Here is a 15,629-nt window from a genome sequence, read left to right as displayed (position 1 = left end):
TGTCATTGCTGTTGTTTTGGTTTGGTTTTTTTTTAGATCGTCTGACTTATTTTAGGATGTTCTGGAATCTGTGAACTATAAGCTTTTCCTCTTGTCAGGTTGAGATTTTTCAGATCGAACTAATGTTCTCAATTGGGTATATCAGCAAGTCAAGAGAGGAAACTTACAAGCAAAGATATTGGTCTCTTAAGCTCTTTATGTCCACAACAATAACCATAATGACAAACAACAGCAACAGTAAAGACATTCTTTGCACACTTGTAGCATGTATCATTCTGAACACATCAGATATGGTAATTTAATTTTTATCACTGTCCTTTGTAGTTACAATTATTTCCATTTAACATATGACAAACTGTGGCCCAGAGAGGTTAAGTAACTTGTCCAATGTAACGTAGGTAATAGAGTATAATTTAAACAAAAACCTGAAGCCTTCCATAAAAATATAGGAATATCAACAGAAGAAACAATATTGAAAAAATAGATTTTGAATCAATTTGTTAGAGCCCAGTTGGCCAATTTTAAGTTTTCTGGTTATGGTTTTTAACCACCGAACAGTGATTTTGGGGTGTAGGTTTGGGGGAGAGAAATGATGATCATGATTAATGAGCAGTCTCAAGGCTCTGAATATTTCCAGTTAAATACTGCACACTCAGTGAGTAGGAAGCCCATCGTTAAGCCTGGGAAAGTAAATCATAATGCATTAAATGAAGCAATAACTTCTGATACTCAGTGTTTTTTTTTAATATCTAATTTTCATTTTTTTGGATTGAAGAAATATCTCATGTTGCTGTCACTTTCCTTATGATTTCAAACAAATAAATGAACTTTCTTTTTTAGTGATGCTTAAATGAAGAGACAATATACTTTTCTAGTTGTTGACATTTTGTTATTACCACTGTTCACATACTGCATTTTAGAAGCCATTTTCTTCTTTTTTCTTTTTGATACTTAAGAGAAATTGGATTTGCCTGCATTCCCACATTGTGACCAAAAAAAAGAAGAAACCAATATAAACATTTTATCTCAGCTCAAGTTTGGAGAAAGTAATTTCTTAAAGACAAACAGAAAAATTTTCTTTACTGGTTAATATTACAAAGGACAGGCTAATTCTGTAGAAATTTTGGCAATATATTAATAATGTGGTTTTTACTTACTTTTATAATGCAAAATCCTATAGATTGTTTAACCAAAGAAAAATAATTCTCTTCAATGGAGCATAATTGTTCTTTTTCTGTCTGTCTCTGTCTCTCTCTGCCTGTCTCTGTCTCTGCCTTTCTCTGTCTCTCTATCTCTCCAAGGATTCTCTTGTTCTTCAGAAATTCAGCCAGAAGAACAGGTTTCAGGTGGTAAGAGCTAAAGTCCATACTACCCAGCACAGCAATACTGTATCCTTAATATTCTGAACAAATAGTCCATTTGCCATATGTAGTCAATTCCATGGCAGCAAATAAAATGATACGATAATTGTAATTATAACATTCTTGAATTTTATTCTAAGGATCATGATAGGTTATTATTAAAGTAAAATGTGCATTAACATTAAATGGTTCCATAAGGGATGCATCAGTCAAAATAGAATATCTTTTTATTTTATACATTTCTATACTTAAATTTTAAAAAGATTTTATTTATTTTAGAGAGAGGTGGTGGGGAGGAGTAGAGGGAGAGGGCATGCAGACATCGCATTGAGTGTAGAGCCCAACATGGGGCTTGATCCCACGACCCTGAGATTATGAACTGAGCTGAAATCAAGAGTTGGATGCTCAACTGACTGAGCCACCTAGGTGCCCCGATGTATTTCTATGTTTAAATACAAATTTGTTAAACGAATTAAAACAATACTTATATGTAAAGTAAAAACGCAATATTATTTTAAGTTTCAACCTCAACTCCAATCACTCCCTTCCCTATATGTAACCACTGTTAAAATTTAGCATGTATTCATCTACAACTTTTTCATAGCATATAGATATAGGTAAAGAGGAAAATACAGATATAGCTATATAGTTCTAGGATTTTAAAAGAATGTGAGGTCATGCCGTATCTATTTTGCTGTAAATTGTTTTTTACTTAAAATGTCTTGACAATATTTGCAAATCTATACATTTTAAGTGCTAGTTTTTCTTTTTAAGTATTACCATTTTTATTTAAACCATCCCCTACTAGAGTGGACATATGTGTACATACAGTCTCTGTGAGGAATTGGGATACAGAGAAGCATAAATTCAAATAGAAGCATCAGCCAAATCAGTGCTATAGAGCCCTGAAGAAGCTTTGAACCTACTCTGTGTGGAGATGTATCCTTGTTTCATACTTTATCAATCCTTATTCCTTTCTTTTCACATCCTCTTAAATCATAACTTGTCTTCTGTCCTGTTTTCTTCCAGATACATTCCATAGCATGTTTGGTCAGGTGTCCCAGGTTGCAGTGGTTTTTATGATGTCCCTCATTCTCTCAGAGGTCTTTAACAAATCCCAAGTCCTCTGTTAGTCTTTACCTTCTGAAGCTGTCTTTCATTTCCAAAAGGCAACTTGAGTCATGATAAACCTTGCACTTTTCATACTCAGCCTGATGCATTTCCTTCTTTCTCTTTGAAGGAGGTCCAACATTATCACTTGCATACTTTTGATATCCAGTAGTATTGATACTGTTTGCCAGAACACAAAGTAAATGGCAGAAAAAGAGGCCACAGCTGAGTAAACAACACTTGTTGCAGAATATACTTGACACTGGGTAAAATGATAGAGCAGTCTTGGCTGTGATGTTTATAATTTTGGCTGGGATTATGCTTCACCAATTCTCACTGGCTAAGAACTCAAGGCATGGGAAAAACACAAACACACATTCATTGACACATACATATTGTTTACTGGAAAGGATTACAATACACATATCATATACACATATTTATATGTATTATGTATCAGTAAAATACTTCAAAGATAAAATTAGCATAAATTAGTGTTGTGTGGGCATGGTCAGTGTATTATATGTGCATATGGATCTGTGCATGCACATATAGATATGTTCGTAGCATAGTTTTCTGAGTGAAAATGCTGTGTAAGGGGTGATGAGGGACTTACCAGATTGGTACTACAAATAGAAACTAATCTTTTTAGTGATCAGCTCACTACTTCTGCATAACATACCAACAACCTTCCAATCAAATATATTAACCCTTCAGGGGACGTATAAGAAGTATACGATGTAAATTTGACCTTCAAGGATATTATCATCTACATGTAAACATTTCATATTTAAAAAATTTAGATAAAAAGTATTATTTTAGGTGGAATTGAATATGAAATTATAATAGAAATTTAGGGATGTGAAAAATTGAAAGGGCTCTTGGATCAAAAAGACTTTTGTTTGGGGTTATTAAAATTATAATCTAGCTTGTTATAGACCTACTCTCTTAAAGAGACTAACTGGAAAATACAGACAAAATTAAAGAAAAATGTCTGTCAGAAAGTATCAGAGGGCTACCCAGTCAGCAAGGACTCAAGGGGCCAAGAGCACAAATGAATGAAAGGGCAAAGCAAAATGAATATTCGGTACCACTTTTCCATTCAAAGCATTTGCCCATTCTAATAGGGATTGTTGAGATTCTTAGAAGCTGAGAAAAACTTCTGTCAGTCTTAGGGTCTCTAAGGGGGCTAGAATACACCCAAGTCTTCCACTTAGTGAGGGACCATACCCTTGGAGTCAGAGAGACATTTTGTGAAGAACAGGTTTCACAAAGCCTAAAGCTTTGCTTTGAAGCCTCTCAATATCCAATGGATTATGCCTTATCATAACTGCCTGTCAGGAAGCCCATCCAGAGACTCAGATTGGCTCCACAGTCTTTCATATGAAATTTCTATCGTTCACTCACAAATTACTACACATGGGAAGAAAAGAGATTACACAATTAAAAACTGTGGAAAACTGACTGAGATCCACAGGAGATCCAGACATTAAAGTCAACGAATAAGGACTTTAAGATAACCGTGAATTCCAGTTATTGCCGTTAACCTGCTTCACTAGGGCATGGATACAAACTTACATAGCCAGATTCACTAGTTCCTGTCACCTGCTGGTAGTCTCTTTCAGGCCACTTGAGTTTACCTTTTTTGCTTTAGGTGCCATTTTCTCTATGTGAATTTCCACTTAAAATGGCACTGCTTTATTTTGTGTGTGTTTATAACTTGCACCCGAAAATACCTATCTGAAAACTGACAGTTCATCCTCAATTCTTCATTTCCCAGCATCTCAGATGACTTCCTTTCAAATCTCTAATCCCTTTTCTCCCCATTAAAATCATAAAGGCAACAGGGATCTTAAGGGAGATGGGTACTGCCACCGTTTTAATTAGAAATAGCCTTGGGAATTTCTGGGTGTCCTACATACAACTATAGAAAAGTAGAGACTGGGGATTCTGGCTACTTTTCAAGTTTGTTTCTCGGTAATAACTTTATCATATTTGGACAGTGATCCTCAGTCCCATAACACAGCTGGGAATTAGAGTAGGTGATATTTCTCCTATAGACCATGGTGTTGGACACCTTCACTGCTCTTCTGAACCCACCTTCAGTTGAGGATTTAAGGGTCCTGTTGGTGAATGGTTGAACTTGTCTCTTCAAACAGAGCATCATGCTATTTTCACTTATGTAAGTGTTATAGACAACTAAGACTTATTTTTAAATGATCCCTGCTTAGTGGGGAGTCTGCTTCTCCCTATTCCTCTGCCACTCCCCCTGCTTGTGCTCTCTTGCTCTCTCACTTGCTCACTCTTCGATCTAGCTCAAATAAGTAAAATCTTAAAAAAATATCTAAAAGAAATAAAGTTACATTAGAAATATTGGGCAGCTCTTGACTGAAATGAGTTAATCTGAAACTGTGAAAGAGTTATTCATTTATTTGTCATGATCAAGAGGTGATATGTTAATTTATTTAGAACACAGGAGGGCCATCTCTATGCACAGGAAAACACACTTGGAGGATTATTAGAAATTAACCAAATTTGACGAAAATGTTTCCAAAATTAATTAAATATAATCTGTTATACTGAATAGTTTGAACTTTTCTTCTATTTACTTCTCAAATAGTAAATATCTTTTGGTTGACCACAGATATTGTAATTAGGAGTTACTGTGTAATAGGTTGATTCTGTCTATTGCTTTCTAGATATATCAGTTCATTTGTCCCAATTCTAAAAGCTTTCAGACTGGTGTGTTTTTGATGTTCACTTTCATAATTTTCTGTATCGTTCCTCACTGTCAAAATCCCATCTGTTCCTTCTACTTCTGTCTATATGCTAACCTTCAGCAATCGTCTAGTACCTTTTTTAAAAAAAGATTTTATTTATTTATTTGTTTGTTTATTTATTTATTTATTTATTTATTTATTTATTTATTTATTTATTTTTGAGAGAGAGTGAGTGAATGAGAGAGAGCATAAGTTGGGGGAGAGAGAGAGGGAAAGGGAGAAGCAGAGTCCTCTGCTGAGCAAGGAATGTGACCCAGGGCTGAATCCCAGGACCCTAGGATCATGACCTGGGCTGAAGGCAGATGTTTAACTGACTGAACCACTCAGGTGCTCCCCTAATACCTTCTTGTTCTCATCTCTCTCATCATTATTCTGTAGTCTAACATGAACTTGGTAACATCTATCTTGGCCACCCAATAGTTTCTTTGGCCAAATTCCTGATTCTGGAACATAAGGCTGGTAGACAAGAATCCCTGAATAAATGAAAGCGCCATACACTTTCCTTTTAATGATGAAAAAATTGCTACCTGTTTTCAGATGGCTAAAACTGGCAGTAGAGGCCTCTGATAATGTTGAAAAATATATTCCGATCAGTAGGAAAGGGAATATTTCAATACATTATAGAAACAGAAGACATTCTCAATAATTTTTCTTTGAATAAAGGAAGACTTGTAGAGAGTTCCTTTATTTCTTTTTTTGCTTTGATTTGAAAGGTACTAAAACTAAGGGCTTGTTTGTTGTATTTGTAAAAGGTTAAAAGCACATGAGCATTTCCCCCAGATGGAGTCATTAATAATTCAAGAACAAAGTACAGAAGTTTATAGAATATATAAATTTGCCAAGCCAAAGGATAACACAATCTAGAAACTCACCAGGGAAAGACTAAAATGACAAATTTGGTTTATCACCACCTTGCAAACGTGCAGTGTTAGTGAACACTTGACTTCATTTTTCTAAAATACAAATAGTGTTTTTGATGTACTGTATGGTGACTAACATAACAATAAAAAATAAAAAATATATAAATAGTGTTTTAGTTAGCTTAAGACATTGACATATGGAAGGTGTTAGGGAATTTATGCCAGTTGAATAATTATTTAATAAATTATTGAATGAGTTATTATTGGACACTGACTATATCTACAGCACATTCCAGGTGGTGTAGGGGAAGTAGTAGTCAAGTTACATCATGTTGTTGCTATGCCCCTGGGACATCCTGCCATTAAATTACAACTGTTTCCCATCAAAGGAAAAGGTACCACACTTTAAAATGATGGTCATGTATTTTTTTCAGTTTCTAAATGGAGCAATAGAGATAGTAGGAAGAAGCAGGACAGTGGTATAGCAATGTAGACAAAGATAAAGACTTTCTCTAAGATGTGGCTGATAAAAAGAAGTCTTAATAGAAAAAGAGTTTGAGTTTTGGGTGATCAGAGAGGGCCCAGAGGAATTTTAGATTTGCCTTTGGCTTAAAATAGCAAAATGTCTTATTCTTCATAACATTAGAGAGAGAGAGCAGGCTTATGAGAGAAACAAAAGAAGTTATTCACTTTCTGCTTTTTTTGTTATTGGTTGTGTTTGATTAACCACTCATATGAAGGTGTATATTTGTAGTCAGAATGGAATTTCTCTGCAAGAACAGTTTGTTCTGATCTACACGTGTTCAAAGGGTCAGGTATTCTCAGGGGTTTTTCTGGGCAAGAAAGGATATGAAAAAAGGAAGACTGAATATAAGAAAGTAATATTTGGTGTGTTTTCAACAATGCCAAGTAGATTAACTATCCTTAAATAGCTTTAACACAAAATTCATGAAGATGTTGGCTGATATGTAATCTACATTCTTTAAATGCAAAACTGAGCCCAGAAGAAATACATGAGATTTACAGGGGCTGATGATAAAGAGGAACTTGAAAATGAAAATGAAAATAGAAAAAAAAATTTCTGAATAAAGTCTGTTCTGCTGGGTTTGTGGGATGCATTATAGATCTTAGCTATCAAGAGACCTGAGCCATAATGGCTACATGAAGGGGGGGTAGGCAAGATTTAGGGCTCCTAAAGAAAGGGGAGTTCAAATGAAAACATCCAAAGCTGTAGACGTTTTAAGGGACTATGTCCTTATATAATATGCTGCCCTTGGCTAATAAGATGATAGTCAAGCTCGCCTGTCTTGGCTTTTCCTTTGGAGGAATTTTAAAGAAATCTGCTGTGATAATTTGTCACTGTAGTTCTCTCTTCACATGGATTTGGACTTGAATTTATGTACTCACGTGATCTTCGCAAAAAATTAATATTACTATATAAAAATGGGTCTTGATTGACAATACTCTCGTAATACCTAGCAAAAGCAAATAAAAAAGCTCTCTAGGGGATTCCCTCTAACTCAGGTCCTTCAGGTTTCCCACTGATGAAATTTCATCAAACATGAGTTTACAATCTAAAATTAAATATACAAAAGGAAACAATCATTAATTAGCTCTAGGCATTGGAGACAACAAATAACATATTTAGAACACAATGAACTTAAAGTAATGGGGTTTTTTGGATATCAATTATAAAATAAGCAATTTGGAAATAATGAAAATGACCACAGATGTAATAAAAAACGTGAAACAGAAGATACCATTAGAAGACTTCCAGATTTGCAAAAGAATAGTAGTCTTGAGAAATTTGATGATCATGCAGTTACCAAGCATGATGAAATAGTCATATGTAGAATACTGCATCCAACAATTAGAGAATGTACACATTTTTTCTCATGTACACATGAAACATTGGCAAAAACTAACCACATTGCAGATTTATAGAACAAGTTTCAACAAATCTCAAATAGTTTATATCAGACAAGCAACATTCTTTAACTACAAGGCAATTAAGTTAGAAATCAGTGTAAGAAAGACTAAAGGCTAATGGAAAGTGAGTTCCTAAATGGGGAGAGGCAGGAAGACATGGCTAGTGGCATGAGGCAGATTTGCTTTCCTACACAGACTTGCTTCACATCTCTATTGTTCAGTTTATGACTTTTCACCTAAGGGCTCTTGGAAAGTTATGGCACTTTTTGAGTGACTTCTTTTTTGATATAATGCATTTTCACCCAAAATGACACTAAAGAAATATAGCATAAGAAGGAATGTTTCTGTATTATAGCTTCCAAAACACAATCACCAGTTTATTTCATACAACAGTTTCTTGCTAGAGAATATTATATGAGAGAAATTTGAATCGCGTACCATCTTTGGGTGGCCCCAAGACATTTTAAGTATGTTTATTTAGCAACAGGGTGTAAACTGTCAATGATCCCAGTAGTGAAGGGGCTAATAAAACAATGAAACAGAATAGGATTTCCTTTGTTGTTTGTTACCTTACACTCTCTGTTTTCCATACTAGTTTATTAATTAATATAATTTTGGATGATCCCCTCAAGTCTTCTAGAAATACAGTCACATCAGTGGCAAATGTATGTTTGTCTTTTTATTTCCTGCATGCACTTTATTTTTGCTTCCTGTCTTACTGTATTGATCATTGCTTCCAAACAATATTAAATAATAGTGATACTAAATATTTTTACTTGACTCATGGATTTAATGACCATGTTTCTAGTGAAACAATTTAATAATTTTAGTAATAGTTGTTTGAAAATGTTCTGTTTAGTCATCAGCTGTCTTTTTGTGTACATGTCTGTATTTTCTTTAATTTTGAACTATGTCAAACATACAGAACAATTAAGTGAATAACATATTCCTACTCTCCAGCTAAATAAAATCTTAACAGGTAGCCATATTCGTTTCAAAACATTTTTAAGCAAAACCCTACAGCGACATTTGCAGCCCCGTCTACCCTGATCCACAACACTACTAGGTACCACTATGCTCAGAGTGATGTTTGCTTCTGTAAGTCACTTTAGGCTCTTACAACATATGCATGTATCCATACATTATTAATAGCATTGTTATTCATATTTTTAAACTTGATTCTTCCTGTCATTTTGCAGCTTGCTTTTTTCATCCATTTTATGGTGGATAGATATATAGATAATAGATAGATAGATAGATAGATAGATAGATAGATAGATAGATGCTGTTTAATTCTAGCTTATTCATTTCAACTGGTATCTATACTTACATTTTTATACTTCTTTTTTTTTTTTTTTTAAAGATTTTATTTATTTATGTGACAGAGAGACAGCCAGCGAGAGAGGGAACACAGCAGGGGGAGTGGGAGAGGAAGAAGCAGGCTCATAGCGGAAGAGCCTGATGTGGGACTCGATCCCCGATCGCCAGGATCACGCCCTGAGCCGAAGGCAGATGCTTTAACGACTGCGCTACCCAGGCGCCCCAACATTTTTATACTTCTAAAATACTTATTAATCTCCTTGTTTATGGACCTTTCACTTGTTTCCTCTTTTTTCAATGTTATAATCAATGCTGATGTGAACATATATGGTAGGTATATGTGAGAGTTTCTCTAGAGTATATATCTAGAATACTGGAGCAAGTGTGAGCATCTTCACCTGCACTTGATATTGCTAAATTTCTCTTCAAAGTGGCTGTGCAATTCACATCCCACCAGCCAAATATGACAGTTTCCTCCTTCCATGTCCTTAAAAATTCTGGGTATTGTCCCACATATGCATTTTTGTCTATTTAATGGGAGGAAAATGGTGCTTTAATGTACATTGACCAGATTACTAGTGAGTTGAGCATATTTTCTGGTATTTATTAGTGATCCAAGTTCCTTTTTTTCTGTGAATTCATATCCTCTCCCCATATGTCTTCTTACTGATATACTATAGGCATTATTTATCAATTTTAGGTATGACTCTTTCTCATATGAAATTAAATTTGTATTTTCCTAATCTGTGGCTTGTCTTTTTTCTTTGATTATAGTGTTGAACAAAAGTTTTAAAGTTCAACGGAGTCAAACTGAACTGTTCTTTCCAGTTTGTGTTTTTAGTGTCTGGCTTTGGAAATCCTTCCTTACCATTTTCTTCATAAGGATGTTTTTCCTATATTTTCTTCTAAAAGTGCTCTAAGTATTGGGCTTTTTATAGTCTGGAATTAACTTCTGTGTAGAGTATGATTTAGGAATCCATACTTTTCCATACAGATAACTAATTAGTAATTACTATTTATTGTCTAGTCCATATTTCTCTCAATATGTACAGCCACTTCGGATATATATCAAGTTTCCATATTTGAGTGGGTTGTTTTTGAGCTAATTTGTTCCATTGGTCTACTCTCTGTCCCTGTGCCATCGGTATCATACTGTCTTAATTATTATAGATTCATAATAACTTCTGTTACCTTGATATCAGATATCTTGAATATAAAGTCTTCCCACTTGGTTCTTCCTCAAATTTTTGCAGAAATTCTTTAGTCAGTGCTCTCTCACATGAACTTAGGGTGAATTATGTCAAGCCCTATGGAAAGGCAATGTTGGGGTCATCAGTTGTCTTTTGATTTCTACTTCATTTTTAGTATACATTGGCAATTTATTTTTAGTAAATCATTAACTGTGTAGTGACAATTTTAAAACATTTTATTTTTGTAATGTTTTCTTATCCATTATGAGATTAGTTCATAGATTTTTGTTTTTGTTCTTGATGGATTTGCTTACATTTTCAGCACTTTATTAAATTTTCAAAGAACTAGCTTTTAGATTTATTAATTCCACTGTGGGTATTTCTGTTGTGATTTTTAGAAATTCTTTCCCCTAGTTTCCATTAGGATTGATTCTTTGTATCTTTACAGAATTTGAAGTTAAAAGCTGAGTTCATTTTAGTCTTCTCCCTCACCCCTCAATAATAAATACATGTAACTCAAGGCATTTATATTTGAACATACCATTGTCCTCATACTTGGCTTTTGATATATTGTGTTTTTATTTATTTTCTTTTTTATTATGTTCAATTAGCCAACATATATTCATCATTAGTTTTGATGTAGTGTCCAACGATTCATTAGTTGTGTATAACACCTGGTGCTCAGTACAATATGTGCCCTCCTTAATACCCATCACCTGGTTACCCCATCCCCTTACCCCCTCCCTTCTGTAACCCTCAGTTTGTTTCCCCAGAGCCCAGAGTTTCTCATGGTTTGTCTCCCTCTCTTATTTTTATTGATTAAAAAAATAATTGGTGCTATCTTTTTGTATTTTCACTTGACCCAGAGTCATTCAGGAGAGTGCTCTTTAATTTGGTTTTTTGTGGCTTAAATTGATATTGTTCGTTTATGTTTTTTGGTGAACCATAATAAGGCAATGTGGCCGGTAAAATTTCTGCCTTTTGAAGTTATTACATTTTCCTCATGACCTAAAATATATGTCAATTCTGGCATAATGTAGTATCCTGCATTTTCTTTCTTTTTTTTTTTTTTAAGATTTTATTTATTTATTGGAAAGAGAGACAGCCAGCGAGAGAGGGAACACAAGCAGGGGGAGTGGGAGAGGAAGAAGCAGGCCCACAGCGGAGGAGCCCGACGTGGGGCTCGATTCCATAACTCCGGGATCATGCCCTGAGCCGAAGGCAGACGCTTAACCGCTGTGCCACCCAGGCGCCCCAATATCCTGCATTTTCAAATCTAGTTTCTAATGTATGACCATGGCATAACCAAAGCCAGGCAGTATGATTTGAATAACATTTCTTAATCAATTGTATACTATTCAGTTTATGTTAGGAAACCTTGTGCCATGAAGAAACACACGAATTCTATTAGATATTTAATCGCGGTGAATATGGCTAGTGAATATAGCTGGTGAAGCTGGTTTATGATTGTACAAGAAAAATGCTACAATTTTTTTTTAGGCACAGAACAATCTTATTTTTAGCCAACCACTTGTTGGAGAACTAGGGTTAGTCAAGATGGGCTCATTTTATGACCAGAAAGGTAGGTTTGAACTACTCTGCCCAAGAAGATGAGATGAATTTGGGATTTTTCACAGTAAACTAGAGGAAAAGATATGGTATAATATCCAAGAAAATCTTGTAAGGAAGGAAGACAGTGTAAAAGTTATGAGAGAGGGTTCAAGTTAGAATTACCAAATGACTTAGCAGTTACACTCCTACACATATATGCAAAAGAATTAGAAACAGGTTTTCAAAGAAAAACTTTTATACAAATGTTCATATCAGGGACGCTTGGGTGGCTCAGTCAGTGAAGCATCTGCCTCCGGCTAAGGTCATGATCCCAGTGTCCTGGTTTCGAGTCCCGCATCGGGAATCCTTGCTCAGCAGGGAGCCTGCTACTCCCTCTGCCTGCTATTCCCCCTGCTTGTGAGCTCCCTCTCTCTCTCTCTCTCTGATAAATAAATACATAAAATCCTTTAAAAAAACAAACAAACAAATGTTCATAGCAGCACTGTTCTCAATAGGCCAAAAATAGAAACAACCCAGATGTCCATCAATGGATGTATGGGTAAATAGGATGTGATCTAGCCACACAGTGAAATATTATTCAGCTATGAAAAGGAATGAAGTACACATGCTACAGCATAGATGAACCTTGAAAACATGCTAAGTAAAAGAACCAGATTCGAAAGGCCACATATGTATAATTCCATCTATATGAAATATCTATAATAGGCAAATCCATAGAGTAGAAAGCAGATTTGTGATTGACAGGGGCTGTGGGAGAGGAAAATGGGGAGTGATTGCTTAATAGATGTGGGTTTTCTATTTGGAGTGATGAGAAATTTCTAGAAGAAGGTAGGGGTGGTGGTTGTACAATATTGTGAATATACTTGATGCCACTCAACTGTAAACTTTAGCAAATTTTGCTTTGCGTTACAATGAATTGTATACTTTAAAATTGCATATTTTGCATTATGTCTATTTTTACCGCAATACATGCATTTAAAAGAAAAAGTTGCTGAGTTGAAAATGATTTCAGTCTGGACACTGGTTTATCTTGAGAAACTTTTTCTCCCTGTAATTTAATTCAAACAGGCCCAGTTAAAAAAATAAAATTACCCATTTATTATTTAAAAAAAAAAAAAAGTTGTGGCGGATGAAGATGGGGCCTTCCATTGGCTATCAAAGAGAGGACTAATCTGTGAAAATCCTCCTAATGAGGGCTATTTCTGGAAGGAGAAACAAGAAATCAACAATAGTGATTGCCACTGGGGAAAGAAACTAGAGGGTTAGTTGGGAGGAACCGCTTTTTCTCTACACCCTTTTGTACTTTTTGCAATGAGAATATATTCCCTATTAAAAACTGATTGAAAAATTTCTAGTGGTTGCAACTGAAGAGAGACTTTAAAAAACAGAAGTCTAATGTTTACTTTTTAGTGTCGCATGCTGTGAAATAACCTCCTTACTTTATTCTCTAAGCTTCAGTAAAGCCTATTATGCACCAGTACCTATAAGGTTGTTTGTCTGTATTTTATTTTATTTTATTTTATTTTATTTTATTTTATTTTATTTTATTTTATTTTATTATTTTATTTTATTTTATTTTATTTTATTTTATTTTATTTTATTTTATCAGAGAAAAAGAATGTGAGCTATTCTGGGCCCAGGTCATTAAGTAGAAGGGAATAACCATAGAAGTGGGATAAGACCAAGAATAATAATTAATCAGAAGCAAAGAATTGAAGTATAAGAAAAATATTGAGGTTAAATTTTCCCCATATATAGGATGAGGGCTCAAGCTCTTTTAATAGAAGTAATCATTAAATATTAATATCCACTTAATTTGATTTTGGTTAGTAGTACACATAGAAGAGAAGAAACTGTATGAGTTGTGGATACCCAACCTGGAATATGAGTTACTTATAAAGTAGTAAAACTGACTTCTGTGTATAATTTGAAAAAATCTGTAAAGATAATAGCAAGGGATGACTTTCAGTTGTATTTGAACAGTGGTGGTATTATTGGGATAACTTTCCAAGATGAGTAATTACACATTACAGAGTATTAGTTCTGCGATAAAACAGCTAATTAAAGCAAGAAAATGATTCCTGGGTATATTTCCAGCACTTTCCATGTATAGTATAGCTCTTTGTTTAATAATTAGTTATGTATCTATTCTTTCCAACTGCATAGTAAACAAAGTTGATGTTTCTATTTATGTACTTCATATATTTTCCCAGTGTCAGACACAGAGTACATCTTGAAAAATAAATTTTTATTAAAAGATACAATGTTTTTTATTAGATGCTAGACATCAAGAGAGAGGGAGCACATCCATGTAGGCAACAGCTTAATTTCTTGACTGTAAGATTGAATGGGTCTGATGGTATGAGAATATCCATATTTCTAAATGAAAGGGAAAGAGAGTTCCAAATTCCTGCAGTGAGAAACCATTGACTTACTGATGCTCACATTAAAATGGATATTTTTCTTAATAACATGGAAATTATTTTAATGGGTATCAAAGTATCATTTCTAACCATAAAAGAAAGACTTTGAAGAATCATATATTTATTTAACATTTTTGGGGACTTACATGGACCAGATGGTAATGAGGAAATGCAAAGATGAAAAAGATGTGATCCATGCCTTCGAAGTGTTCACAAAGGAGTGACAGAAACAAACATACAAACAAATCTTTTTTTTTTTAAGATTTTTTAAAAATTTATTTGAGAGAGCAGAGTGAGCTAGAGAACAAGAGTTGGGAGAAAGGGGCAGAAGGAGAGGGAGAAGCAGGCTCCTCACTGAGCAGGGAGCCCGATGCGGGGCTTGATCCCAGGACCCTGGGATCATGACCTGGGCAGAAGGCAGACGCTTAACCAACTGAGCCACCCAGGCACCCCAAACATATAAACAAATCTTTATAAAAATAATGGATAAATTCAATAATACACAATCTATGTACAGTGGAAACATAAACACAATATCTAGAATAACTATAATAATGCCAGAATAACTATAATAACTGCTACTTATGAATTATAACTATATTGCATCATAAATAGAATTTGCATTCTTTTTCCCAATAAGGCCAATCCAGTGAAAGTTTTAGACATCATTTTTCTTCCAGTAATGCACTGTCCCCATGTATCATATGTATAACTAGGCTCCTAAAATTGTTATTAAGTTTGTTGTAGAAATGTATAATGGATTATTATGTAAAATATTTAGAAATAGATGTTTTTATAATATATTTTTGACATTTTGGGTGAGTTAGAAATTCTAAAGTTAGCTAAATAACTGCTTGCTAGTATAGACCCTTGTGCATAGTTTAAGAGTCTGCATTTTCCTGTGATGGTTTATTTCAAATTTTACCATTTATTTATTATCTGTGTTGCCTTGGATACCATATCAGCCATGAAGCCTCTAAGCTGAAAAGTGTTTTACTTTAGGATTGTCATTTTGCAGAAGGTTTTTTTTTTTTCCTCTTCATCTGTTCTTTAGTTTGAAATAAAACACAATGAGTTACAGACT

This window comes from Ursus americanus, chromosome 10 (genome assembly GCF_024610735.1).
Source record: "Ursus americanus isolate L20-20 chromosome 10, mUrsAme1.1.p, whole genome shotgun sequence".
Taxonomy (NCBI): Eukaryota; Metazoa; Chordata; class Mammalia; order Carnivora; family Ursidae; genus Ursus; species Ursus americanus.
Note: the sequence above shows the minus strand (reverse complement) of the source record.